Here is a 27,179-nt window from a genome sequence, read left to right as displayed (position 1 = left end):
GCTTGTTTTACTAGTTATGAAAAAACTGTTTTCCTGAAAGGGATTTCTTCAGGCTAAAGACATGACTTAAACAGAACATGCTTAGATCTCAACTTTTGCCCTTTTGTCCAAAAATTAATTACTATAAAGTGCAAAGACAGCATTGTATTTTTATTCTGAGGACAAGGAAAGGAGCATTTAGCATCACTTTGTAACAACCTTGGCAAAAAATGTAAGAATACATGAAATTATTGAGCATCAACCTTTAATAAAATCACATTTACCAAAAAAAAAAAAAGAGATGAGAGAAAAGAACAAGACACACACACACTGAAAACCCACAATAATAAAGAGGAGGCAGAACCCCCCCAAAAAACAGGTTCAGAAACAACTCCTCTGAACTGTCCCCCACATCCTCGCTATATCTCTTGCCAACCACCTTTTCCATCGCCTCCTGCAGTGCTTACAGCACTGAAATTGTGAAATCACCATCATTTCCATGGCAACAGCCTGCAATATCAAAACCACAGGATTATAGCTTGCCTGCAGAAGAGGGTAAAGAAGCAGCTGGAGTGTGAGAAAGAAAACGCTTACACTCAAACATCTCAGAGAAGAGAGTGAGAACTGGGCTGACAAAGAGTTTATCGTACAAGAGAGACCTAGGTCAAATCCAGGTCCAAGCCCATTGAAATTGTGGCTACAGGAGTCATGAAGTTCTGGGTCCAAAGAACCTCAGTCATAACTGCACTGCAAGGCAAACCTAATACCTGCAACCATCACTAGTGTGCAGTCCGTCAGAGAGCAAGAACTAATTTCATAGCCTGAGATGATTTCCAGACAAAAGCCTTTTTGTCAGACATTGTCTTCTGCAAGTATACCACACAGCGACTAGATGACTAACATGCATCTTGCACATCAGTAAAGTCGTTGCAGATAGCGAAAGTCTCAATAGCCAGAACTGTTTACAGCTAGTAGCAGAAACAAGTATTTTTCACACCAAAGGGTTTTAAATTTGCTTGCATTTACCATAGCCTACATTTGCACCAAGTGTCACTACCTGGTAGCAGCAAAGCCATTTCATTAAGAAGATTTATGTAATGAACCATAACAAATGATTCCCAAGATCCTTGGAAGTGGCATACAGGTTAGCTCTACATGCAGCTAGCCGATCAAGACAAGCCAGGAGGTATGGGAGTACGGCAGAACCCAAGTATCACCACAACACATAAAGAAGGCATAGCTACCCATTATATATATTTAGTACCACTGTTGCCCAATTTTTGTTCTGAATCTTTTCCAGGAAGATTATCAAGAAGGTTGTTTGACAAAGCAGTCGCAATAAAATTTAGGTGTTGCCACTTGCCTGAGATCTGTTGATTCTAGTCTCTCAGCAATCAAGTCTCCCCAGGAAAACGCTACATAGGGGAAAGGAGACACTTCCATTACTCAAGAGCTTGGCTATCACAGAGATAGACTAAAGAGTATCTAAAACTGTTTGTACACACTATGTACCAGCAGGAGATCCCTTTAGAATAACATCTGTATAAACAGCTGTCGCTCCATAAGCCAATATTCTTCAGAAAGAGGCACATCTGCACAGTAGCACATGAGGCATGTTCTGATACATTTAACCCACGCCTTGTTTACATAGGCATGCTGTAGTACCTGAGTGAGATCCACATCTCCAGGAACTAGGAGATAATAAGCATGGTGTCACACAACCCAATATTGTTTATGAAAGCATTATTTTCCACTCTCTGTTGATGATGTGATATATCCCAGTGGAAGACAGAGATTAACAGGATTAAGCAACAATCAAACTTCTAACAGCAATGAGGCCACGCAGTTTGTGGTACTTCTAAAGGTTCCCTAAGTCCAGAATCGGGGAACCAGGACAGGGAACTCAAATTGAATTGTCCTTTTTTTTCCTGCACCATAGCTACCACTGAATCAGTAATTTCAGATTTTGGGGAATCAAACTGAAGCAACTGCAGTCACAAAGAAATCCGAATCCAACCTCATCTGAACTGAAGACTCTATAGGTTTAGGGGACAAGGCACCAAAGACTTACACAAGTCAAATTTTCAATACATGAATGGAAAGTAAAACTATAAATAAAGCTCATATCTGATAATAAGAATCATATGGGTAATATAACTACACAGCGGTACAATTTTGCTAACACAAAAGTCACTTCTGGCATCCAAGACAGTACATCATGTAGGACAGGAACAGTCTCAAACACACAGAAGTACTATAGCAATACGTATATTCTGAAGAAAAATGAGCAAATGTGTGTATTTCTGCATAGAATCCAGTACACAGAAGTCCACGGCTGACTATAGAACCAAACAACATCATATGACTAAGAATAACAAACACACAGAGTGGTAAGTCAATATTCTTGGACTTCCAGTAGGACACCAGTGAGGTCCAGCCTTCAGAGGCAAGCTCTGAAAAACAACCACCAGCTACAGTTAGAGGACTGCTACATCAAACTGTCGGTTTAGGTGAAAAAGGGTTGAAAAGCTCACTTAGAAACAGACCTTTCTGGATAATTATTAAATAGCTGTCTAGCAGCTAAGATTGATTTGGAGCAGCATCCTGCTGATTCACACAACTGAGTAACAAGCAGGCGCTGGAAGCTTTCCTGTTTGTTGATGTATCCTTCACAACAAAAAATCGCCACACAGTGATGTGATACATCATCCTCTGCTATGCTCCTCGCTATGCTAACGTGGCATTAATCCACAGCAAAGCAAAACAAAGTTGAAACAGAGGAAACGGTATTAAAGCAAGGAAAATCAGCTGCACACACTGTTGTGAGCTCTAGGTCAAACACCAATTGCCTGACACAGTTAAGGATTCTTTAAGGAAATGGCAACTTGCCACAGCAGAAGCATATGATGGATGTGGGCTGGGCAAAGCGTATAGCTTTCTTAAACAACCCCCCATCCATTTTTCCTCCTTTCTTTCCTAAGTTTTCCTCCACTCTGAAGAAATTACTGCCACAAAGAGATCATTTAACCAGTTCTCTAGCTGCAGGTACACTGACTGGCGAAGCAAGTCCTCAAAGCTCCATGGCAACCAGCTTTGCCTTGCTACGATGCCAGATAATTGGCAGGCACCATACATTTAAAAAGTTCAGAGGCAACATGTTATTACTAGAAGAAAAAAATCCCATGTAAATGTGGGGGATATATTTAAAACAGTCACAATACTACCCAGAACCTACAAAGTAAAATAATGGAAAAGCCTGGCTGGATGGATTTCTCTTGCACCTGAAAAGGCTGGAAATTTTAGAAAACCACAGTAACAATCTCATTGCAGCAGTGCTTTAGAAAGCAGGTATCTCCCAATCCCAGTGAAAAGCCCAAAAAGAGCAGTGTTAGAATTACTGAGTGAGCGGAGGGGAGGGGTGACAGTGCATTACCTGTGCTCCCAGGAGAAGCTTCTTCTCCATAACATACACTGCTAAACTTGCTCTACAAAACCAAACTTTAAGTTGCCATATCCTCAGTGTTTCACTGACACCCATGGACAGAAAAAAGTAAACCAAAAAAAAAAAATCCACAAAACAAAAGTGCCAGGACCACATTGGATAGGCAGTATAGGGAGAGGTAAAAGCGTTTCTCCTAACTTGCACTTCACCTATTGCTTTGAAATGTGCTAAAAGATACTGGTAAAACAGACAACAAGCTGCAATATGGAAATAGGGAATTGACAAAAATCTTTGTGCAGTGACAAAGACAAATCCAAAGACATTTTCATCCTGGTCAAAATCTTCAAATAAATGACTGTTTTGCAAAATTCAGCACTTTAGTGTACAGCTCATACAACATCACACGGGAAATTGAACAGGTATGGAACATACCTGTGAAGACATAAAGTATATATCATACGCAGTAAGCATAATAAAACAGATATGAAATAATAAAGTAGGACCCTGTCTCAGATTATATATCCTCATTATTTAGAGCAAAGCCTCACTATAGGAATCAAGTGCGGAATCAATAGAGCTCAGGAAAAAGAAGAGAAAAAGTCCAAGTACACACTGGCATTTAGGGGAAAAAAATCCAGTTAATTGCTTCATTCATTCATTTATGAAACCTTATTTTATACTAATTCCTTCTTGAGAGCTGATCACATACCATGATAAAATCTACCTGGATAAAAATTGTTATCTGAAAATAAAAAGGCAGGCATCAAACAAAGACTTGACCTATGAGTCACACTGCATTTTGCCTCGTCTCAAACGTATCAACTGAAGGTACAGAAAAATTTAAGCAAAGTCTATAGTAGCAATACAACTTGCTTCTGAACAAAAAACACTTCTATGCAAATGACTGCAAACTGAACAGGAGGATGCAGAAAACAGATGTTACACATAAAACATTACTGCAAAGTACTCATCACAAACAACTCCCACCCACCGGCCAGTCAGCGTGTACTATAACATGCTAGGGAGACTCGGCAAATAATTTCACAGTTAAATCATGAATATTGATGCTCACAAGCAGAGATGTTTGGATTATTTGTTGTGATTAATATTCTTTTTGAAATTAGGTCTTTTTCTTAGCTTGCCAACAAAGCTTGATTTTTTAAAAGACTTTTTTCTTACCTGCTGAATAAATGTCAGCAGTAGAGATGGTCATGAACTAATCAAGGTGTTTGCTTGGTTCCACATATTGCACTTAATTATTTTGCTCTTTGTGTAACTGACAGTTTTAAATGGGGGGGGCGAGGAGGGGTAAGATGAGTCAAAACCAAAAACATCTACAGTGACAACATCACTCACACAAAGAATATAATTTGCTCGTGAAAATGACTATTCATGTAAAGGACTGCATTAATGCAGACAAAAATCCATTTGCATGAATGCTTGCAAACAGTGAACAACAGAGGTACGTGAACATGAATCAAACAGCTGTTCAGAATTCAAATTAATGTTTGCAATACATGTTTTGCTGTATTTGGCAGCTCTAATCACAAGTACCAGTTGCCAGAGGTAGGCTCTGATAGTCTCACAACTACAATCTGTAAAAATTAAAAACACATAGCAAGCTAATTCCACTTGAGACACTGCTCTGTATAGGCAATGGGAATACCATTAGTATAGTCTTACTCACAAATTTATGCTTACAGCCGTGGTCAAGTTACACAGACATAAACTAGGAAAAGTCTTTCTCTGCTTCTTTGCTTCAGTCTAGCGAAATCCACAGCACTAAGTAAATCCTGCAAGATAAGGCTGCGCAATTCAACCTGGGGAATCTGTTCTGGCATTGCAAGCCAAATCCTGCCAAGTTTGCTCTTTGCAGGGTTTCTATACCATCACTTTGCAGCACTCCTGATTTCATACTTGAGTACTAATCCACTAATCTTCTAGACTGCCTACACATTGTTGTACCCTCTAACACAGGCCAACTAGCTCCACTAGTAATGAATTCAGAATGCAGAAAGGATGTTGGCATATGCTCACCTCCTGTCTCTACACGCAGTACAGATGCAATGGTGGTAGATCTGGCTTCCTTAGTCCTCCAGAAGCATCTCATAAGGTCCTGCATGCACCAAGCATGTAAATATCCCCCTTTCCATCACCCAAATACAAAACTCCCGCATACAACAGCAGTGGAACGGCCTTCTGATGCTGAGTTCAATTCTTAGCTACATCAACCGGTGTCAACAGTTAAATGAAATGCTCGTGTAATTCGGCCAACAGAAGAAAATTCTAGGCTAGTTCTCCTAAGTCTTCTCTCAGCATGCTCCCCAGAGAGCAAAATGAGATAAGAAAGAGGCAATGATAATTCAACGAGGCATCAAGGAGCTTAGCATTCCGGTCTCCAATGACAAAGGCACAACCTGGTAGAAGGGGATTCAGAGGCATTCAGTGAGAGGGCTTTCCTGTCAAGATGAGATTTGCCCACACAAGCTATTTAGTTTGAGCTTGTGTTTCATTTATAACAATCTTCTAAGCTTGCTGCAGCACGAATTGCTTCCTCAAGAGTGAAAGATGTATAAATGAGTCCTAGAGGTAAACAGGAGATTCAGGAGAAAGTCATGCTGAAGCTGGGTCACAAACTCAGGTTCACGATGCCTAACCTCCATCTAAGCCATCTAGAACACTTTTATCTGGGCCTGTCATGAAGTCATTTCCAAAGTCTTCAGGTACACTGCTGAAGACCTAGTATTGGCCACTTCTCTTCTAGGTTTTAAGCTTTGATGATGAAATTTCATCAAATAAAATCTCTTCACCCAAAATCTCTGTGGAAGATTTTTCTCTTGCTTCTGTTGAAGACAAAAAAAAAATACAGCGTAATGTATTTCGCCTCCACTACAGAAGTATCTGTATCCCAGATGAAATTTTTACATTTGTGTGTGGGCTCCCCGCAAAGACTTGCTACTTTTTAGACTCTATTGCTGGATTGCTTGCAGCAGAGCTCTGGCCAGGATATGTCACAACTCTTCATAAAATTGAAATGTGAAAACACTGCCACCAGTCCTACTGACTTCTACAGATACACAGCCTTTTAGAGAAGAGTGAGCATGCAGGTAATGGGAAGAACTGGTCCATCTGCTATATGGGAGACAGCATACTAACAACACATCTTTATTGCACCTCTTTGCAAAAGGACAGAGAACATTTGGCTTGCTTAGCCCCTCCTCAATGACTGGAGCGAGGTTCTGAGATTGGCCAGTAGTGTTTTCAGCATGTTTTTGGCACAGCAGCTTTGCATTATGCTGCTCCCAGCTACAAGAATGGCTGTAGGGTCCAGCTCTGTAGTGGAGATTGGAAATGCCACGAACTTACAGAGTGCTGGAAATAAGTGGTCTTTAATATAAACTTTGCCCAGATTAGCCCTGGTAGTAATATTAAGTGGCACACTGCAACCTGTCTTCGTACTATTTCAATACTGATCTTCCACACTGTTCTTTCACGAACATCAATCTCGTGCACTGCCTGCAGAGGAACTGCAAAACATGGTAGGATATCTTGTATATCTCAGTAAGCTCCTGCCAAAGTACAGCACAGTCAAGATTGGTATACGCCAAAGGGGCCTTCACACCTCTACAGCCCTGATACATGCTACTTAGCTCCCTGTTGCATGCTATTTAACAGGCAGCCTGGCTGCTCATTCACCACTGCCATCAAAGCCAGCAGAGAGAGCATGAATTCAACAGCTCTCCCCTTCTGCCCCATTACCTCTGCATCTTGACACAGGGTTAGCCATTCTCTCCTCTGAAATCTGTAGTGTTTAACGGAGTTTCAAAAAACAAACAAACCCCAAACAAAAACCACAAAAAAAACCACCACACAAAAAAACCCAAAACCAGAACATCTGAACTCTAAAAAGCGCAATACGAACTTGTGACACAAAAATGTACTGGAACATACTTGCAAAAGTAACTCTGAACTAGGTTTTCCTCTTTTATCTGAAAAGACAGGAGCAAACTCTTCCAGCTTAATGGTTTATGTATGGAGGGGAGTGTGCATGTGTCTGAGGGGGGACAGGGGAATGTACATGCAAATTTTAGATAACAAAGGACCAAATCCTTCATACCTTGCTCTTGCCATAATTATTGACAATAATGGTACTACTTATGTGTGACAAGATTAAAAATATCTAATTTTAGGAGATTAGAGTTTAGATAGTTTGGGTTTATTTTTGGAGAGTGACAAATACGGTAAGATAGTCTGTCTTCACCTACGTGGTCCGGTATTAGCTGTATAGCACAGCTATAAAAATAAACAAACTCTCTTCATTCAGAACACATGAACACATAATGCTGAAAATTGCTGGAAAAACCTAGCCTGGCAGAAACCTCAGCTCATCTGCCTGCAACTTTTTACAAAAAAAAACCAAAACAAAAAAGCAGTACCTTCTCCGTGTTATCATCGCTATCTTCCACAACCTAGACAGAATGACAGGCAATGTGCAACAAACTTTCTCATTACTATTTTCAGCAGATGAGAACTTCTGCTTCTATACCCAGAAATCAAAGGATTCATGTCAAATTGGCACAATTTGACCACCACTGTAAAATACACAGATGCTACTTCCAGCAGCTTACCACAACTTTGCTTCCTCAAACAATGTTTAGATTTACTTATTTTCTCCATGGAATCTTAAATTACATACTATAGGAAAGGGGTCTTTAAAATTAAAGCAACCCAGGTTTGTTTATCTTAATACAAGACAAACTATTCTCAGTAAGAAGGCCTGCTGTGATTAAATTTTATTGTCCTCACAGAAAAGTTTCTATAATCCATTTAATAGTCTGCCTTATCAATATGTTAATAGTCTCTTATAGAATGAAAGATACCAGATCCTTTCCTCTTACTCATTTCAATTAATCAAAACCAAGTATTCAACTTTTACTTTAAATGACCTTTGGTATTTGTGTTGTCAGCTACAAATGGATTTTAGTATTAATTTGCAAAAGGATTAACGATTTATATGTGTAACAATACCTTGTAATATTTTAATGTTGCCTTTGAGACACTCCAGAACAGGAAAAATGCCTCATTCAATAATGGAAGATTAATCAGCAATTTTGATCTATGCTACAACAAATCACATATATACCAACAAAATAAAAGAGGTATATTTAGCCCACCATGCAGCACTGAGGAAATGTTTGTCATTTGTCTGTTCCCTGGGCACAGGCAGGAAGCCATCCAATGGAAATGGAAAGATCAAAAAAACAGAAGTGGTATTTTTCATATATACTGAATACCAGCTAACAACAGAAGAAATTGTGATATGTGGAGGGTATGAATAATGAAGAACTGGCTAAAAAAAAAAAAGTAGTGGCTACACTTTCTCAATTGAAAAGAATTCATTCTTTAAAGGATGAAATTTCTTAGTAATGCTAAGTAATGTAATGCGATTTCTTGCTTACAAGAAGTTCTTTAGTAATTTAGGTTTTGGCTTTTGTTTAAGGTAGTTTAATATTAGACTTAGAATGGTTTGTGTGATATTTAAATCACCTACACATACAACTGCTAAGGAAGCATTCACTAAAGATTCTGCAATAAATAAAAGAAAAAGACCTTCTTTTATTTACAAATTGCTAACTTACAAAGGCAGGGCTTAAGCATATTCTTCCTACCATTGGCTTCACGGGGAATAAGCCTGTATCCTCAAATATTACACAACACACACCTGCACCACCACCAGAACTTTTTTCCCCAACTTTCTACCTGCTTTCAAACTCTTCGGCTACCCCACCTCCCACTCACATGCTCCCTTCTCAGTAGGGTCTGCAACCAAGGCTAATGAGCTTACCTCATTTCCACTGAGCTGGTGAGTGCTGGCAGCAGCTGATAGGGAATACTGGACAGAAAATACAAATCTGGAGTTCACGTAGAATACCTGAATCATTAGGGAACTTTAAAACTAGCGACAACACAGTAGTTTTATTCACTATCTTTCATGCTGTCATTATTAAGCGGTAGATATTTTTAGCCACCAAAAGCCAAATCCATCTGCAGTAGCGGCGTTTCCAAGGAGACGGAATAATTTAAATACATGTGGAACTAGATCTCTGTTTTCATCAACCTCTCTGTGTTACTGGAGCTGCTTTGAGTCAGATTTCTCATTTGAGGGGGAAAAGAAAAGTGATTGGAATACATATATTTGAGATTGTAATTTAACAGTTGTGCTTATGCTTTCAGATAGATATCCATTCCCTACAAATAACACGTTAGGATGCAACTCATCTATTTTTCAGTCAGTGTTATTTACCAGTGTTCACATTCCAGTATAAAAAAAAGATATAGTTCGTCAGTCTTTTAGAATAATTTTGTGAACTGCTGACATATGCTGTAAGTTATTAATTTTTTGATTGATTGTTTGTTTAGCAAACATATCAGGCTTTATTCTCTGAAGAAACAGCTAAGAGAAAAGGACACCACTCCAGATGCTTGCAGCTGGTAAGGTGTATAAGTAAGTGGACAGAGGACAAAGCTTCTTCCAGTCCTCTTTAGTACTCAGTAAGAGTTTTATTGGCCTTGTCCAGTTTTTCTTTAATAACATCACTTTTTAATAATTTCGGGTCTGCTCTAAGGGCATTCACTCTCAGTGAATACAATAAAAATGGATACACGCATTTACTGATTTTAATCTCTGAAATCTATTAAAACTAAATTCCAGTATTTTAGCTTTATAAATATATTTTATGACTATATACTCTCAAACTAAACAGAAAGCTTCTACCTCTTCCTTTACTTTCATTTATAAATGGACTGTGACAACTAAATAATCCCATTATTATTTTTTCAATGCAGTTTAACAATTAACTAATTAAAAACTATTTGTTCACAAAATAACATTCACAGTTTTTCTATAATGGATTAATTTAGAATACAACATTCAAAAGACATGGACAAGTGTCACGAGAATTAACAACTGCTTTATATTATTTTAAAAAGGAACCTCTTCCATAAAACATACATACGCATAATTGCTTATAGATTAGATATTTCTTAATAATATATAATAATTAACGTCAAGAAATTCCAGAAAAAAGGTCACATTAGAAATATATAGTTGTTACTTAATTATCTTAAAGGAGCTACTGCAGGTACTCAAGAGATTAAATACACCAAATATATAATTATCTAAAACAAATTACTTCCCACCATAGTGCTACTTCCATCTCTAATGTGAAGTAATGCAAATGTCCGATTGCTTTAAAAAAAACCCAAACAAACACACTTATACATTGGCAACAATTTATAATCACAATTCATTTATTTCAATGAAGACTTCTGCTTCAAACCATCAAAACAGAGTCCTGTAGTATAACAATTATTTGCTACAGGTAAAATGTAGAAATAAGTCAACAGAGAGCTGACACATTGAAATCCTTGCCCCAGTGAGGCCAATATCAAAATCTCCGATTCTTTCAGTGGGGCCAGGACTTCTGCCTGTAGTCCTATATCCTCAAATGATGTGGCTTGATAAACAAATCCACTTTCTGTACCAAGCAAGTTATTTGCTACTTGCCATCCTCAGCATCTGTGAACTAACAGCTGCTGCTAACACGTAAACTTGGCAGAACAGGTTCCATACAAGCTATTTCAATAGTTTATTAAAACTGGCACGTAACTGCTGTAGGTATTACAAGATTTATATCTTGTACACATTATTTACTTATATGCACTGTGTTTCTTCTTTATGACAAAGATAATTTTATGACTGAATTATAAACCACATTCATTCCAAATCTGAAAATAATGCAAAAATCCACAAAAACTCTTTAAGAGTTGCTCTGAGGAGCCATTCTTACTGTATGTTCAATACTAAATAAAACACATACAGTTTTAGAAGTAGTTCATTTGTAAGTCCTTTTCCTATCCAAACTCAAAGAAACCATTTTTAGCTCTTCCAGTGCTATTTTCCTGCTGGTAGCATACACTGTGTTTTCAACAGCAAGTATTTCCACCACACAAAAGACCTCTCTTCCTACAGCTTACTGACCAACTTCAGCATCAATGAGATGCAATGCTTACACTGTCACATCAGAAAGTTGTCAGATAGCATCAGGCATGCCTATGATTTCACTGTCTATGGATCTCACATCGATTGAAACCTCCTAGGCAGGAGAAATAATAACCTGCAAAGCTGCTTCAAAGTCATTAATGAGGAACAAACAGTAAGATGCTTGCACATGCATTTTTTTTTACACGCAAGAAATGTGGCAAGGATCAAGAATAGCTATTCGGAACAGGAATTTTTTTCACCCTTACCTGTAAATCGGGTTTCAGCGTTTCAGCTCCGTCAGTGCAGACTAAAAGGTTTACTCCTCCTTTTTCCATCCATCAGACAGCAGTCATCCAATAACTGAAGTCATGCTGGCATCCTCTGGAACATGCTCTCTCCCTTATTTCCCACTCCCCACCCCCATCTGCACGCTAGTAAAACGCGAAAACAGCAAGAAGAAAACAAAACAAAAAGCACATCTAAAAAACAGCTTAATGAGCTACTTAGTAATCAGTGAGGAAGCTCTGTACTGGAAGGTAATGACAAAATTTAAAGACAAGAAAAAAATAAGTCTCTCTATTAATAACCTTCAGCTCCACTAGTGAATAGCAATTCTCCCTTTCAGCTCCTTTTTGTAAGGAAAAAACAAGCAAACAGCTGTAGGAACATATTTATTGCCTGTATACGTTCTTTGAGACTGACTCAGCTATCCAGATCTTCAGTGAAGAGTGCTGCTGTGTTTTTAAGAAATTTTGTGATTATTGAAATAACAGTGGTGCTTTTATAAAAGGCATGAATCTGAAATCTCAATGCAAATTAGAATAATTCAGAGATGGATGCCCGTGATTTCCTACTAAATATATTTTCTTTCTGTTTGAGGCAGTATTTATAAAATACCTGAAAGAGAATAATTACTAGATACTTTTCCTTGAAGTTCTACCCATATAAAGCTCTACCTGTACAATCGGTGCGTGTGTGTTTATTTCACTGTATTTGCAATGCAGTAGCCAAAATCCAATGTGCTGTTTTGTCCACACAAAACTTTCTTCCTGAATAAGAATTCAAACACAAAAAATGAGTGTGTGAACAATTTTCAATTTGTGTGCCTCAAATATACTATGAAGTCTATTTGTAGCCTCTTAAATCTAGTTGAAAAAATGTTTTCCAAGATCACGGAATGTTTATTTTCTATGTATCCACATAAATCAGATACCAGCTCAGCTAAAGACAACAGCATCAGATTTATTCTATGACAGTTTCATTAAAATTAAAATCAAAATCGAGTCTTCAGTCTTAACGTTTACTGCCACACAGAAGCATTTGTACTCCAGGATTTCCCCTTGAAAGGAAAATGTTACACAGCAGACAAATACCTCTGCATTTACAAATTTCAATTTTCAGCTATGGCCTTCCAATAAAATTAACTGTGAATTCCTTTAAATAAGGGCATCTATCCTCTTCACTGAATTATTGATCTTTAACCACAGCAAGACTGTACCAATTAGCATACTTTCACTATAAAGTAATAGCTGTTTTAGCTTCTGAAAAAATTAGCTGTCAGTCTTATCACAACGAACTGCCAGTGGATCCTGTGCATAACATTCAGATTCTGTCTTAACAAGTAAAATAGGTGTCTTTTTAACCAAATTACCTCAGTTTAATATAAAACCTCTTCCTAGATGCCTAGGAAAGTGGAAATCCATTCCTGCAAGCATTAAAGAACTAAATAACTATTAGGCTTCAAATCCAGACAATCAATACAATTTTCTGTAGTGGGAAGAACTGTGGGGAACACTGAGGAAAATCTAAACGGACATTTTGCCCTTGTAAGCAACTCGCTGGAAGACATCTTCAACTTTATTTTCTTTTTTTATCTGCAGAAAGAAATTTGGAGTTAAGCACCAAAGCTTCATCTCTCAACCAGCCTGATTGCTGAGGGAGATGCAGGGACATACAGAATTGTAGTCTCATGACTGGATTTAATAAAATCCAGTTATTCAATACAGATGCAAGGTAGAACACTGTTCCAGCCCTGAAGCACCATTAGAATAACTAATCACAGAGAAATGGGCAGTACAAACAAGCACATCAGAACGCCTTGCAAAATCTATTATGAAAAAAGGATAACATTAACAACAAAAAACCCAACACCTCTAAAATAATCCCAGAATGAAGCAACCCTAATACGGTCAGTGTTTCTAAAATAAAGCACAAATAGCCTTGCTACAAAAAGTGATGATCGCTGAGTAGGCTGATGCTGCCCCCCGCACTTTACAAGCGCCGCACGCACAAGCCTCCCCAGCAGAGCGGTGTCTGTGCGACCTCTGTCACCGACACTTGCCAGCTTCTTCAGAATTCTACATAACATTCAGACAGCCCTTGGGAAATTTGCCCCGCTTTGCGTATCAAAAATTAAGTAAAGTCATTTACTTGATAAATGCATTTTACATCTACGACATTCACTCCTGCTAGCAGGCCAGGGCGCTGCGGGCGGGGTTTGGCCGCCCGGGCACAAGGCCGGCTTACAAACAGGGCAGCCGGCGGCGCGGGAGGGGCGAGGGAGCGGCGGCGCGGCCGCGGGCCTGCCCGCCCTGCGCCGGGACGCTGCTTGTGAGTTCAGCCTCTTGCCCTTGGCCCCTGCCCGAGCTACGCTACCACTCTGCCGCAGCCGTGCCCCGACCTGGCCAGGCACCCCCTTGACCCAGACCCCGAGGCTGACCAGAGACCCGACTGCCTGCCGCAGCGGGACCTGCCTCCGCACTACAGAGCGGAGCACCCGGCTCCCGACTCAGCCTGGCGGCCGTGCCCAGGCCTGACCCGCCCGGTGCTGTTGGGCTGCCCTCCCCAAGCCGCCTGCCGCCCGGGCCGCTCCCTGGCACGGCGCCGGGACCCAACCGTTCCCTCCCAGAGCCAGCACCCGCAAAGTCTTAACAGTGCTTTCCGGCTCCCAAGTGCTATTATTGGACTCATTAATCACATACACAGAGAGATGGAGAAAGGGAAATTGGGTCCTTTTTGAATCCAGGTTTGTACCTAGTTCCTGCTGTGACTCAAGTGATTAGTGGGTGTGCTTACATTTGTTTAGCTGTTTCAGTTTTGTTTTTTTTTTAACTTCTCTATACTTAATAGACCTTACAACATACATTTTAATTTTTTTCTCCAGAAATATTACATTGGACAAAAGGAAGGCTTCATCAGGAAGCAGATTCCTGCAATTACTTTCTTCACTTCCCTTTTCACTGATTATGTCTGTTGCTACTAATATATTTGCTTCCATTTTCTCTGACTCTACAAAGAATGAAGCTTGTTTTGGCAATCCCTTTACAGAAGGATAGTATGCTACAGGATCACCTCCTTCCTGGAAAAAAGCTTCAGAGAAAAAATTTAGAAAGTATATATAAATTACATCTCAGTAATCCACTCTGCCTTACCATATAATAGTACTGACTGAGTAAATTAAAATAATATAACTAAGTTGAAATCAGAAACTGCAAGGCTGCCAGTGCCCTTTGACTAAATTTGTATAGCTATGCGATCAGAGCTGAAGGCAGTTCCTGACTGGGTTTGGTTCATTACAAACCATTCACGCATCCCAGTTCAGGTTTCCATTGCAACTCACAGTTCTTTGTAACATCCAGACTTACCAATCAAGATTTTTACTTCCCACTCCACTATGGTGGACACAAAGCTGAAAGGCGCTGCACAGACCCACACAAGCAAAATGACATTTATTTATGATGATCATTAAACCACACACACTTCCACACTCAGGGATGCTGGGAAAAAAAAAAAAAAACAAAACCCATGTTTATCTTAACACTTTAGACAACCCTGATGGTAAAGATGAGCTGGCACAGCTTAGTAAATAATTAGAACCTCAAACAAATCTCTTGTATTTCATAACATACACTGCTAAAACTAAACATGATCCTTCGCACAATATCTGCTTTCAGCCTCTTCCTTTAGCAGAGCTAACTGTTCCACTGCCCTCCCTTGGTAGGCTCTATCAGTAGTCCAGTTATCTTCCTCTGTAGGCCTTATGCTTTTTTTACCTTTTTTTTTTAAATAAAAAATATCTGCAGCTGTTCTACTTTAACAGATTATTTTCCTCTCTCTCTCCTTTATTCTATCCCATACCTGGCCCATACTTGCTTCTTTAGTGCACATACGAGCTTCCTTCCTAGAACCATGAAGGATTTACTTACTTAAAAGACAGAGGAGTTAAAATTCTTCAAAGCTAAATCAATACTAAAAACTGTTTGCAACAGTGTTCGATATCAAAGAGGATCCTTGACTTGTTAAGTTCTGCATCCAGTTTTCTGTTAGTGGCCTTTATTTCACATTTGGGGGGGGGGGGGGGGTGTACATAGTAAGATGGGGATGAGAGTTCATCAGTAACTGTAATTCCCTATGGTTCACGTGTACATTCACTGCGAACTAGACCACTACTTCTTTCTGCAATCTAGTATAGGATGTGCTGATTTCCCGCCCGCTCTCATGTTTAGGATACTGGGTAGCACCTTCTGCACCATTTTAGTTTCTTCTGAAATGCAAATCTTTGCAAATAGGAGAGAAGGAAAGGGAAACGATGGCCAGGGGCAAAAGGTACTTGCAGATTTATATACCTCAAAGAACTCCGATTACTGGTAAGTAACATCTCTCGATCTCCACTTGACAATCCACACAGGCATTGTACAGTGTGTGACTCCCAGCAGCTACCCTCAGGTTCTGTGACTTTGTGACACTTATCACATAGTCCTTCATTAGAAACCAATTACTGTAGATCTCTTCTGTCAAGTGTGAGATCAGCTCTAACACACTGCTTAATGAAGACATAGGTGGAGCTTGATATTTAGAGAAAGCTACAGGCAGACATTTGAGACTGTTAACAGTTTGTTCACCAGGCTACTGACTGCAGGATCAGGCATTTGCCTAAGAAAAACAGCGACTACTGTCCGGCTCAGAAGCAAAAGAGCTATCACCTCACCTATTAATGCTGGAAGAGGTCAGATCTCCTACAGCGTAATTGCTCTCCTGAAAGACTGTTACTAGGATGTCAGAACAAATTTCTCACACATAGTCTAAAAATAAGGATCTTATTCACCGTTCTGTTAGCAAGATCCAAGGAAGATATGTCATATTCCACACATTAGATCTACCAGATCTCCTGAATGGAGAGAGACATTGTAACACCTTGTTTCTCAGCATTCTCCATGTCTGTGGAAAGATCCTTGAAGAGGGACGGACCAAGTTGTAAAGCAGCAACAAGACTACCTGAATTTCACAGCCACTGCCAATTCCATGCGGCAACTCAGCATCCAGTGTCATTAAGAAATGTGCCAGCATGGTCCCCAAGCAGAGTAAACACTGATAGAGGAAAAAAAGAAGAAAGTGATAAATGAACTATGTATGACTTATTGGTATGCACTCAGGGCTGCTGCCTGGAAAAATCCTGTGTGGTCAAAAGAACTGGAACCCACTGATGTTTGATTATGAAATCCAAGCCAAGGTTTCCTTAATTTGAAGCTGCTGCCATTGCAAGGAAATTACTTATGATTTATGACTGAAAACAAATGGAGAATTGAGGTTTCTTTCTCACAAATGGTGGACAGATGCCATCACCTACTAGCCTTAGAAATCTCTCAAGGCATGTAGGATCCCAGTAGTCTGAGGTTTAAATAGTGAGAAGCTATCAAATAGGATGTGTGTGATACAGTTTTCATGAGTCTCTGAACAAACCAGAACTCGGCAGGCAGAAATAGCAACGTATTAAAATGCAGAAGCCATACAACAAGCTATATTAGCTTCAATGCCCTACTGACTGCATTTAATGAAGCCTGAAGGAATGACTGTTTGGGTTGGAGAAGAAGCTGGATAATTATAGGCAATGCACAGTGAAAACACATCACCCTATATTTTGAAAATCGAAACTGCTTCAGGAAAGAAAAATAGGATTACTTTACCACAGCATTCATACATTTTTACTCTTTAATAGAACCTAGAAGACTCTGCTGTCTCTGAAGCAGCTGTGCCAAACCGTGTTTGTTCCAGTTTAAAACAGTAACAAACCAAGCCCTTTTTATACGGCACACGAGGATGCTAGAAAGTGACCATACTGGTCAGTGGATCTGACACTTGAATACATGTTACTTTAGGAGGAATTATCTATCAAGGAGCTGTAAAAACTGTTCTAAGATGGTGAGGAGAAGCAGGGGAGGAAGACTACACTGCTTGTTGTGCAGCTGAAGGCCAAAAGCAGAGTGCATTAGTTCCTTCCTTAGTTTTAAGAGAAACAGAACTGCAGCACCTCTGTTATAATAGGTAAGTTTTTCTTTAATCCTTGATAAACAAAACCAAGCAAAACCAAAACAAATTCTCCTTTCCTCTTAAAAAAAAATATACAGCTTGTGTAAAAAACACCAGAAACCTCCATCAAAATAGCACCATGTGGGAACAATCTCAGGGCAAAATTGAGAAATGTATTCAAGGCAGACTAATTTTCACCTCTTAGAAATGCAAGTTACATAAATTTCAACTTCCTCAGACTCCCACCCACTTACCAACATCCATTTATATTCCTTCAATCAACTCGAGTACAGTTATCTGCCTTCAGTGAAATCAAAAGTGGTATAACATATGACACAAAAGCGAGAAAAGGTAAGCAAAGAACCTCTGCACAAGAGTATACAGGGATTTCCATTAATTCATCTGTGACTATCTTATAAAGCAGCTTTCTAGCATGAAAATTATTTCCAATTCTAATTATATACATACCAACATCTAAGTCAGGTAAGTTCTTCCCAAAATCAGGAATCGACTTCTCCTAAATAAGTAACAGTACACAAGTCTAAAAAATTAGACTTTAAAAACAAGTTTCTTTTGAACCATGATCTACACTTCATGACTGAAAGGCAAAATTAAGCAAACCTGACCAAGTTTACTAATCCAGTTTTTATTAGCTGTAAAAAAAATTTCTTGGTTTTCAGCCATATCTGCTCCAGTGAGGAACATAATGCTGGCACAGCACGGTAAGAAAAAAGATGAGGTATTACCCCTTTTGGAAGGAACACAGACACAGACTGACAGCTAGGTCAGGGAGGAATACCACTTTTCATTGCTATGACAGGCGCCTTATGAGATCTTACGTAGTCACCACAGCTGAATACCTGAAAGATTAATAAGTGTTCTTTTTCTTTCTGCTTATTTTGCAGGTTAGATAAGTTTCTTCTTTTATTTATATTCCTTCTTCCTCTACCAATGCACTGACTTGATGAAACCTTTAAGCTGATTTTGAATCAAGTCAGTTCTGACCTAGGTGACAATTACGCATAAAGATGCCTGAAAAAAAAATGTGCTTCCACATGTCTCAGGTTGCCTGGAGACTTTAATTCTTTTATTAATAACTACTTTAATAAATACCAAAGACTATACATGGAAAGTATAAGATATATTTCCCCCCCCCCTTTTAGGACCATGAATAAGGGATTTTATTGATGAAAGAACTACAACATCAGTCTTTAATACCTATATTTTTGTCATGGGATCAAAGTTCCTATTCAAAAGCAAGCATGGTTTACATGGAATGCTCATGGTAATTGATTCCCACAGATGTTGTTATTGAACATACATTTAGAGAAAATGCTTGAAATTTGACTTGAGAGATCATATGTGCATGTGTATGTATTCAAACGTTCTTGGAAGTTTATTAAATAACAAACAGATATGATAAACATTTTTCCTTTTTTGACAGTCTTTAGTAGTTCTTTCAGAAATCTTCATAGCAGAGATACTACAACATAATAAAAAGTCCAAAAACATACACGTGTGAAGCCAAATATTCTAAGCGTAAGCAGCCATACTGCAGTTAGGTACAAACATCTAATTCAGACAGGAAAGGAGGAAAAACATTAAGAGCATTTCTTCCAAATATTTGATGCTGACCCTAAGTTATCATTGTGGGCATCTCTCATTTTTCAAAGAATAAAATTAAAAATCAACTTAATTTATATTTGATAAATTTTGCCCTGTGTGCTACCATCCTGATTTCAACCATGTGGACAGTGTCCTAGCCCTCTTAATTTGGTTTTTCCCTACAACTGTCTGCTCTCTCCACCCAGCCCAGCCTCATGCATGACTCCGCAGCTAACCTGTCCTCAGCCTCATATACAGGTCGCATTCACTTAAAAGCAGCCTTATACTCAGACACAGTTAATATTGGGAGATTGCCCACAATCAATTCACATACATTACTGGAGAGCTCACGAGGTTACACTAATATGTGAAAGTCACCCTTCTTCTGTCGCAGATTTTGGATTTTCTGCACATCCATATGCCAACCAGTGATCAAAGAGAAGAGATCAAATGGTGAATCTGGTCCTCAAGTACATTATACAAGCATAAAACATGTATTTTTCATAAACTAATTTCTGGTTTAAAAAAAGTAACATTGCTTTACATTTCTACCAATACAAGTACTAAATTTTTAAATACACTTGTGCAAAATTTAATTCCAGAAGACTTTGAAGGAGCTCCTTCTTTACCCCATGCATACTTTTAAGAAAGTCCGTGCACTGCTGCTATTGATCATAGTCACTGTTTTTCCCCAGCTGTGCCGAGGCACAGCTCACCAAAACAGACAGGGAAAGAGAGAATCTGAGGAAATCATGTCCAGTCCGTAAGGACATGTAACTAACCAGTACTTACCCGCCTTCCAATACTACTGCTTTCTGGGAGCCATTCCTTCACTTGTTCATTTATGGTTTTTCTAGTATGTATTTTTTTTTAAAACCATAATTGGATCTTTAAGGTAAAATTCACCATTGTACATGCAACAAACACTAAAGATATTTAATCTTAACAGATGACCAGTACAGCATTAAATTAAGCTACAGAATGAAAAGTAAACAAATACAAAGCTTGTAAGTAGCAGAGCTGTTAAAAAAAAAAAAAAGAGGGAAAAAACCCTAAAGAAATGATGTGAAAGATCAGTTGCCTTTTCAGAAATTCAGCAGGTGCCTGATTTGTCATGCTCCTTGCAACAAGAAAGGTCGTTATTTACCTTTTTGCTCTGTCATAGCTAAGGTGGAGTTCAAAACGTCAATGCATAATTTTGCTGATAAATCAAAATGTACTCGTTCTCCAAGTGACGTGAACTTCAGCCGCACCAAAAAAAACAGTATTCTGCAAACAATCCACGTGTGTCTTCACATATAGATTTGCAAAAGAGTTCAGAAGAGTCTCTAGAAGAGAACGCTCACTTGGGAGGGAGTCTAGTCCCTATTTCCAAAATAATCTTGTGAACGAGAAAGCCCAGATAGCTCTCCGCACACCTGAATGACCCAATATTAGGTAAGAGTGTTATGCCCCTTTTCGTCCAGTATCACCCAAAAGAAAAGACAGACCCCTGCTTAGCACTATCTTCCCCAAATTATTTTATAGCTTGTCAATTATGGTACATTTCTGGAAGATGCAGGTGTGGATTTGAACACTTTCAGGCTGAGGAAAGAACAGTAACCAAGTCTCTCACTTTCTTAAGAAGAGCTCTAACTACAATGACCAAGTACATGTCTATGATTGGTGAAAGAGAAAATCCTATTACGTTAAGAGTCCACCCACAGAAGAGGGATCAGTGCTTTGGATTCTCAGTGCACGCAGCTGCCTATACTCTAAAGAAGCTCAGAAATTCAGACATCCAGCTATGCTAGTATGTCCATTTCAGCAAGGTGGAAACCCCAGTGAGATGCAGGATGACTGAGCTTCTCTTTGCATATTTTGCACAGACACAAGTTCTATTTTCTATGCTAAAAAAACAGTATGTATTACTTTAAAAGCTGCAGAGAATCATCAAATTGATTTCCTGAGTTGCAAATGCCTTTTTAATCACCGTCAGTGCAGCAGTAGGCCTGCGAGAAAATGCTTAGCAGAATCATGAACTTCAAAGGAACCATACCAACAGAATGTCACGGTTGGCAATGAAAAGCAGGACAGTAGAAAGCGAGCATCGGGAACTATTTTAAACAAATTTCTCAAGACATGTCAAACAAGGGAATATAAAAATTTTGTCACTGGGCAGAGATCTCTCTTTTCAGACAGATCAACTTCTGAAGAGAGATCCTGGAAGGATCCCAAAGTTGTCATTAAAAATGAAAATCAGCATTTCTTATACATAAATTGTTAAGCCTTAGTTAGGAACAATTTTTGAGGCAGTGACAGAATCTGCTCTCTTTTGCATCATGAATAGAAAATAACTCTGGTAATGAGCAACTGAAGCTGGAGAATGGGCTTTCTTTCAATGTTCAGAGACGCAAAGTCAGAGAATCATATGCAAGGAGAAGTCACTCAAGCTCTCCTAGATTTAGAACTTGTTATATGCGTTTATGTTCAGTATGTCTGTGTAAGGGAGAGGTGTATGTTAGACAATGGTCTATTTTAATCTCTACAGTCTTCCTACCATATCTTTTATGGACCTTCTTCTGCAAGCTCGATCAGAATTTGTCTTAAAATCTGGCCGGGCAGGTAGATGTGTCCCATGATGAGAGATGCAGTGCTTAAATGTCATTGCATGATGTTAACGGAGGGACACCAGGGTGGAAGAAATATGCCTTTGTCTGATGATCAGATAGAAACTATCTGACAGTTAAGTGGTATGAATAAACAAAGATGGCACCAAAGATGGTCCTCTTATACAGCTACAACGATAGGGAAAATACTGAAGGTTGGCCGTCGAACAATCACATCAGTGTTTCTGCTACATACTGAATATGTAGCAACATAGTGTTAAGCGTGAGTGAAAACAAAAATGTGTATTTGTAACCATACTAACTTCTCTTCCCTATTAGCATGAGTATTAACGCTTCCCTTAGGGTACCAGCGAATAGTGCTATAAAAGGCCTTACTTGTAAATAGATTAGATATAAAACGGTACCATGTAAATGTTTTTACAATTCACTAAGTGCTATGGATTAAAATACAATAGGAAAAGTTCAGTACGAACTGGAAGATATAGCACTCCCGTTTCAAATATTTGCATTTATCAAGTGAATGACTATTGTTGCTATTTTAACCTACTAATGTACAGCTCTCGCCAAATACTTTTACATACAAGACAGAAAAAAAAAAAAACATTTTGCAACAATTTAAAATTCTAGATGAATGCTGATCACTCTATACAGATTGAAAAGATACATTCCCTAATCATCCATCACTAAACTAGGCTAAATATTATGAATTTAAATCTGCTTAAAAATAAAAAAAAAAATCTAACATTGAGATGCAAGTAATACAAGATATTCTAATAAACATGGTATTTCATTCTAGTGACACGATACGGCAAGAGAACAAGATTTTCTTAGCTATATTCATAAGGTTTTCCTCCACTTCGACTGACATTTACAGACTTGATCTTTTACATCCCTTAAGGAAAACAACAGTTTTGCAAATAATTAAGTGAATGTGTTTGTGTTACAGATAACATATCACTATGAAAACTGTCATTTTTGCTCATCTTAATAGGAATTTTAGTCACACTCAGAATCAGCAGCAGTATCAGGTAAAGTGTTTGATCAGTAATATACCAGATATTGACAAGAAAGCCAGATAATGATCAACACAGGGGCTATTCCAAGTCTTTAAATCGCCTTTATTAAGCACAAAACATTTTTTTAAAATCAGCATTTTTATCAGACTGCTCCTAAAAACAAGACTGAATTAATTACTTTTAATCATTAGTTATTCTTAAATTTAATCCACACTACATTCTGGAGACGAAAGTAGGAATTTTCTTTAAAATCCCTATTCATAAGGGAGGTACCACAATCATCAAAGAACTCAGCGAGAACATCAGTTCGGTGTGATCATGCACTGACACCTAGTGAATACTTGCAGTTAAGAAATCCTGTTGCTTATCTTCTCATTGCTCATGCAGGACAAATGTTACCAATATATTCATGCTGACAAGATGTTTCACATATGGACTATGTTTCCCTTCTTCTAATTAGAGAGACATTAGGATGTGCAGCATTTCTTGCACGCAAGCATGAGAACACGCATAGAGTATGCAGTATCTGACTACTCAAAAAACGTGTACGACCCTGTAAATGAGTCACTACCTCGTTTTATTTTTCACCCATAACAGCAGCCTAGTGCACAGTATGTCAATCAGACCAACCAGACAAACAAGTTCTTAGAAACAAGATGCATTTTGCAAACCTTCGTCTCCACTCAGGGAGTCAGCTGGCTCCACACACAGCACAATTGTTTTGTTTCCATTATGTAGCAGATGGTGATGGAGATGATCTGAAAAGCCCTTAAACGTGATCGGCACATGCTGAGGAACAGCGGAGACTGCAACCAGAGGATTTATAGCTGAGAACAATCTGGGGTCAGTGATTATGTCATCACATTGTCACTCCTCCTAATGCACCTCAACAGAGATGCAGAAACTAGCTGCTTGACCTATTCACCAGCTTCATGCAGAATCACCAGCCTCACATCCTCTCCATATGCAATGAAAAATATCCGACATTGCAACTCACAACTCTTCTTATTCTTTAATTGCATTGAAGGGATCCCTTCTCCTAAACTTTGCACATTTCTCAAGCATAAAGCCCGAGCTAGCAACTGTCTTTTCTCTTGAATTCTCAGGGAGCACTGGACAAACTATTCAGTGAAAAACTGCACTGCCTAGTATTACAAGCAAAGCCAGAAAAACAAGTATCAAAACGAACCTTCAAGCTCTTACAAATGGGTTGAGGTTGTGTTGGAGGCGGGGGAGGAGGTGGTATGCAATACGCTGCCAGATGCTATCAGTCGCCGTAAATCTTTGCAGACCCATGCTCAAAATTCCAGTTTTCATACCTCGATTTTCTTGAATTGCCAAACACCAGGATGCTCCAGAATCACGTTCAGCATTCTGAATGATACACTACTATAAGCGAGCACTGAACTGACTCCAAAGTCGTTCTTTACGAGAAGCGTGACACAGAGGTCTAAACTACATGCACCTACCGTGTTCAATCATCTCCTAGAAGGCACTGGAAGGGGGGGAATTAGTCATTTCTGAACTTCTAGCTTCACCTGAAAAAACTGATACTGTCGCACACTTCGTTGCATCCAGGGTATTCATGCCTGGGTATGGGCGTGAAGCTCAATTTCTCTCTCATGTATATGTAAGTTATTTTGTCACAGCTATGACATAGACAGGTGATAGCACTAGTGAAAAATCTTTACAAACAGGTATTTGGATGAAGTTATTACCTAAATGCTAGGTTGCCCTACTCCTGTACAGTACTTCTCCAGCAGAACTGCATGCCTTTGGATGAGTAGTTCATTGCAGAGATCAATGCGATGTTCTTTCGTTTTCATGATTCCATAACAATCCTACATGTGTGTGGTGACAGTGGCAGGGGGAGACAGAGATCTCCCAGCCCAAACCACGTGAAGACCAGCAGGCCACTGGCAGCAGACTTTACTTTCCAAATTTGTTTTTAATGCATCTCTAAATTGCCTTTCAGATGTCATGAAGATACCTTTCTTAGTTGTACTATTCAGAGGCTTTTGCAACATAAAGAGTAATTGCCTAGTTTACCTACGCTGTTTGTTTCAGTAACTACATCATTCCCATTTTCTTTTTCACCAGTTACCAAAAAAAAAAAAAAAAAGAAAAGAAGAAAAAAGAAAAAAAAGAAAAGAAACTAATGGGGATGTGGAGGGAACTCGATAAATCTGAATTGGCTTCTTTTTTTGGAACGAGTGCTCAAAAAGAAAAACAACACCACAAAAAACCTATCTAATTTAGAAAAAATGACCGATGCCCTAAGCATAGTTACTTTATCAAGGCTCCTCCTATAACTATTTGGTTCAGGATACATCCCATACCACCCATGTATTCATCTGAGAAGGTGAGGGACAGACATACACACAAAACCACACAAGATTATTGCCACTGTTAACAAATTTTAGTTTGTGAATCAGGTACAGTATTTTAAGATTCTTTACTTAAAATGTGTAAGTGCATTTAAAAAGTAAATATTTTATGAACGCATCTTGGAAACAAGTCCAAGCCAAAGTAAACATTAGAGAAGTCAATGCAAATCCTGAGCAACTTTAACTCTCATTACTTTTTATACGCATATACAATGTTCACAAATATATACACATACAAATTTATATGCCTATACAATGGCTTCCTGTTTGTCAAGACTCCACCCAGAAGATGACACATTTTCCAGACTATCACTACAGTAAGCCTTTACAAATTTTCCACCATCTCTTAAATATGCCAAAAATTAGAACAGGTAACTGTATTCTTGTCAAATAGGAATTCACATTTACATGTAATCTTACAGGCAAAACACAGATTATTAAGGGAAGGGATGGGAGAGGGGATAGCAGGGTGCCTGATCAGCTTTCATGGATCAAAATCTCTTCTGTAATAACAAAAACTGACACCCCCTCAAACCATATACAGTATTCTGTTTCACAGATCAAAAATCCTCGTTGCCACGGGAACTGCAAAAAAAAGCCAGTCATGACATAGCAAGGCTATAACAGAAACATGTCTGCTGGGAAATTACCAGTCCAGGGTTTCATACCAAAAATGCTTGGGTATTTTCAACCTGAAAACAAAACGCATCCTCCAATCTTACTTCCAAACTCTCCTTCCACAAATATATTTTGCAAATCTTCACTAAAACCTGCTCATATATATATATATAGTTTATACAAAATAAGGTAAGCAAATTAGTATTTAAGATGTACTATACGCAATGCAAGAATACCAACTTGTATATATGTCTTTTCCAGATATACTTGGTACAAATTGTGCACTAATGATTTACATTGCTCAGTCCATCTACACATAGGACAATAAGCAGATCTTTCAAAAAAAAAAAGAAGACTAAAGCGCTTGATGAGTACACAAAAAAAAAGAATATTGCATAAGACAGACTATACAAAGCAAGATTTATAATGCAGTTGTTTAAAACAATATTTCAAGGTTAGTTATACATGCAATTTGCCCTTTGTATCTGTGTTCTTACCAGGTAACAAAAAGTAACATTTGAATACTAAAATCAAATATCATGCCTTTTGAGAAAGCCGTTGGCACTTCAAAGCAAAGTGAAAAATCAGTGTCAAACCTAGAGTCATGCAATTCCCACTTGAACACAAACAGTTCCCAGAAGTGTGAATAAAAAAAACAACACGCTGATCAAAGGATCCAGGTAATAACATGGAATTCATACTATCAAACATACCCTTTTCACCACCCCATTATAATCTTACAGAGGTGCCAGTTTTATTTTCCTGTCAAATATGTATATGATATAAAATGTCTTGAGAGCACCACATGAAAAGTACTACATAAAAATGCTGTCAAAATGATGTGACCTCTAGGCCACGTGCTCATTTCTAACACAACAATGAAGTAGGGAAGAACCCTGGAGAAAAGAGTTTTGCAGAACAGTATCTGCAAAAATTGCTTTTGCACGTCGAAGCAGGCTCAATATATATTTTTAAATACATTTTTCTTTTAACAAAATACATTTTTCTTTTAACATTAGAACTACTTAAGTATCAGATTACGACAAACTACTTTAAAAAGAAACCTTGGAAACGAAGTACAAGTCTTATCTGCAGACTGGTTCATGGTTCTAGATGGCTCTGCTGAACCCTTAATTAGGAAATACATTCTTTTTTATCTGTTCTTAAATATAT

General features: G+C 38.5%; 1 protein-coding gene across 3 annotated transcripts in view; it reads right to left on the bottom strand.

The window, feature by feature from the left end:
• Window positions 1-27,179, bottom strand: part of CSRNP3 (cysteine and serine rich nuclear protein 3) — a 102,582-nt gene that overhangs the window by 71,811 nt on the left and 3,592 nt on the right. The window contains exon 1 of one of the 3 annotated variants that reach the window (XM_075153101.1): window positions 11,732-11,767. The exons of the other annotated variants lie outside the window; for them this stretch is intronic. The gene's annotated coding sequence lies outside the window, so the exon portion shown is untranslated. Of the gene's footprint in view, window positions 1-11,731; window positions 11,768-27,179 lie in introns of those variants that run through there. 3 annotated transcript variants of the gene reach the window in all.

The sequence above is a fragment of the Calonectris borealis genome, chromosome 6 (genome assembly GCF_964195595.1).
Source record: "Calonectris borealis chromosome 6, bCalBor7.hap1.2, whole genome shotgun sequence".
NCBI classification, from domain to species: Eukaryota; Metazoa; Chordata; class Aves; order Procellariiformes; family Procellariidae; genus Calonectris; species Calonectris borealis.
The sequence above is the reverse complement of the archived record's forward strand: the minus strand, read 5'-3'. Positions and strand labels throughout refer to the sequence as shown.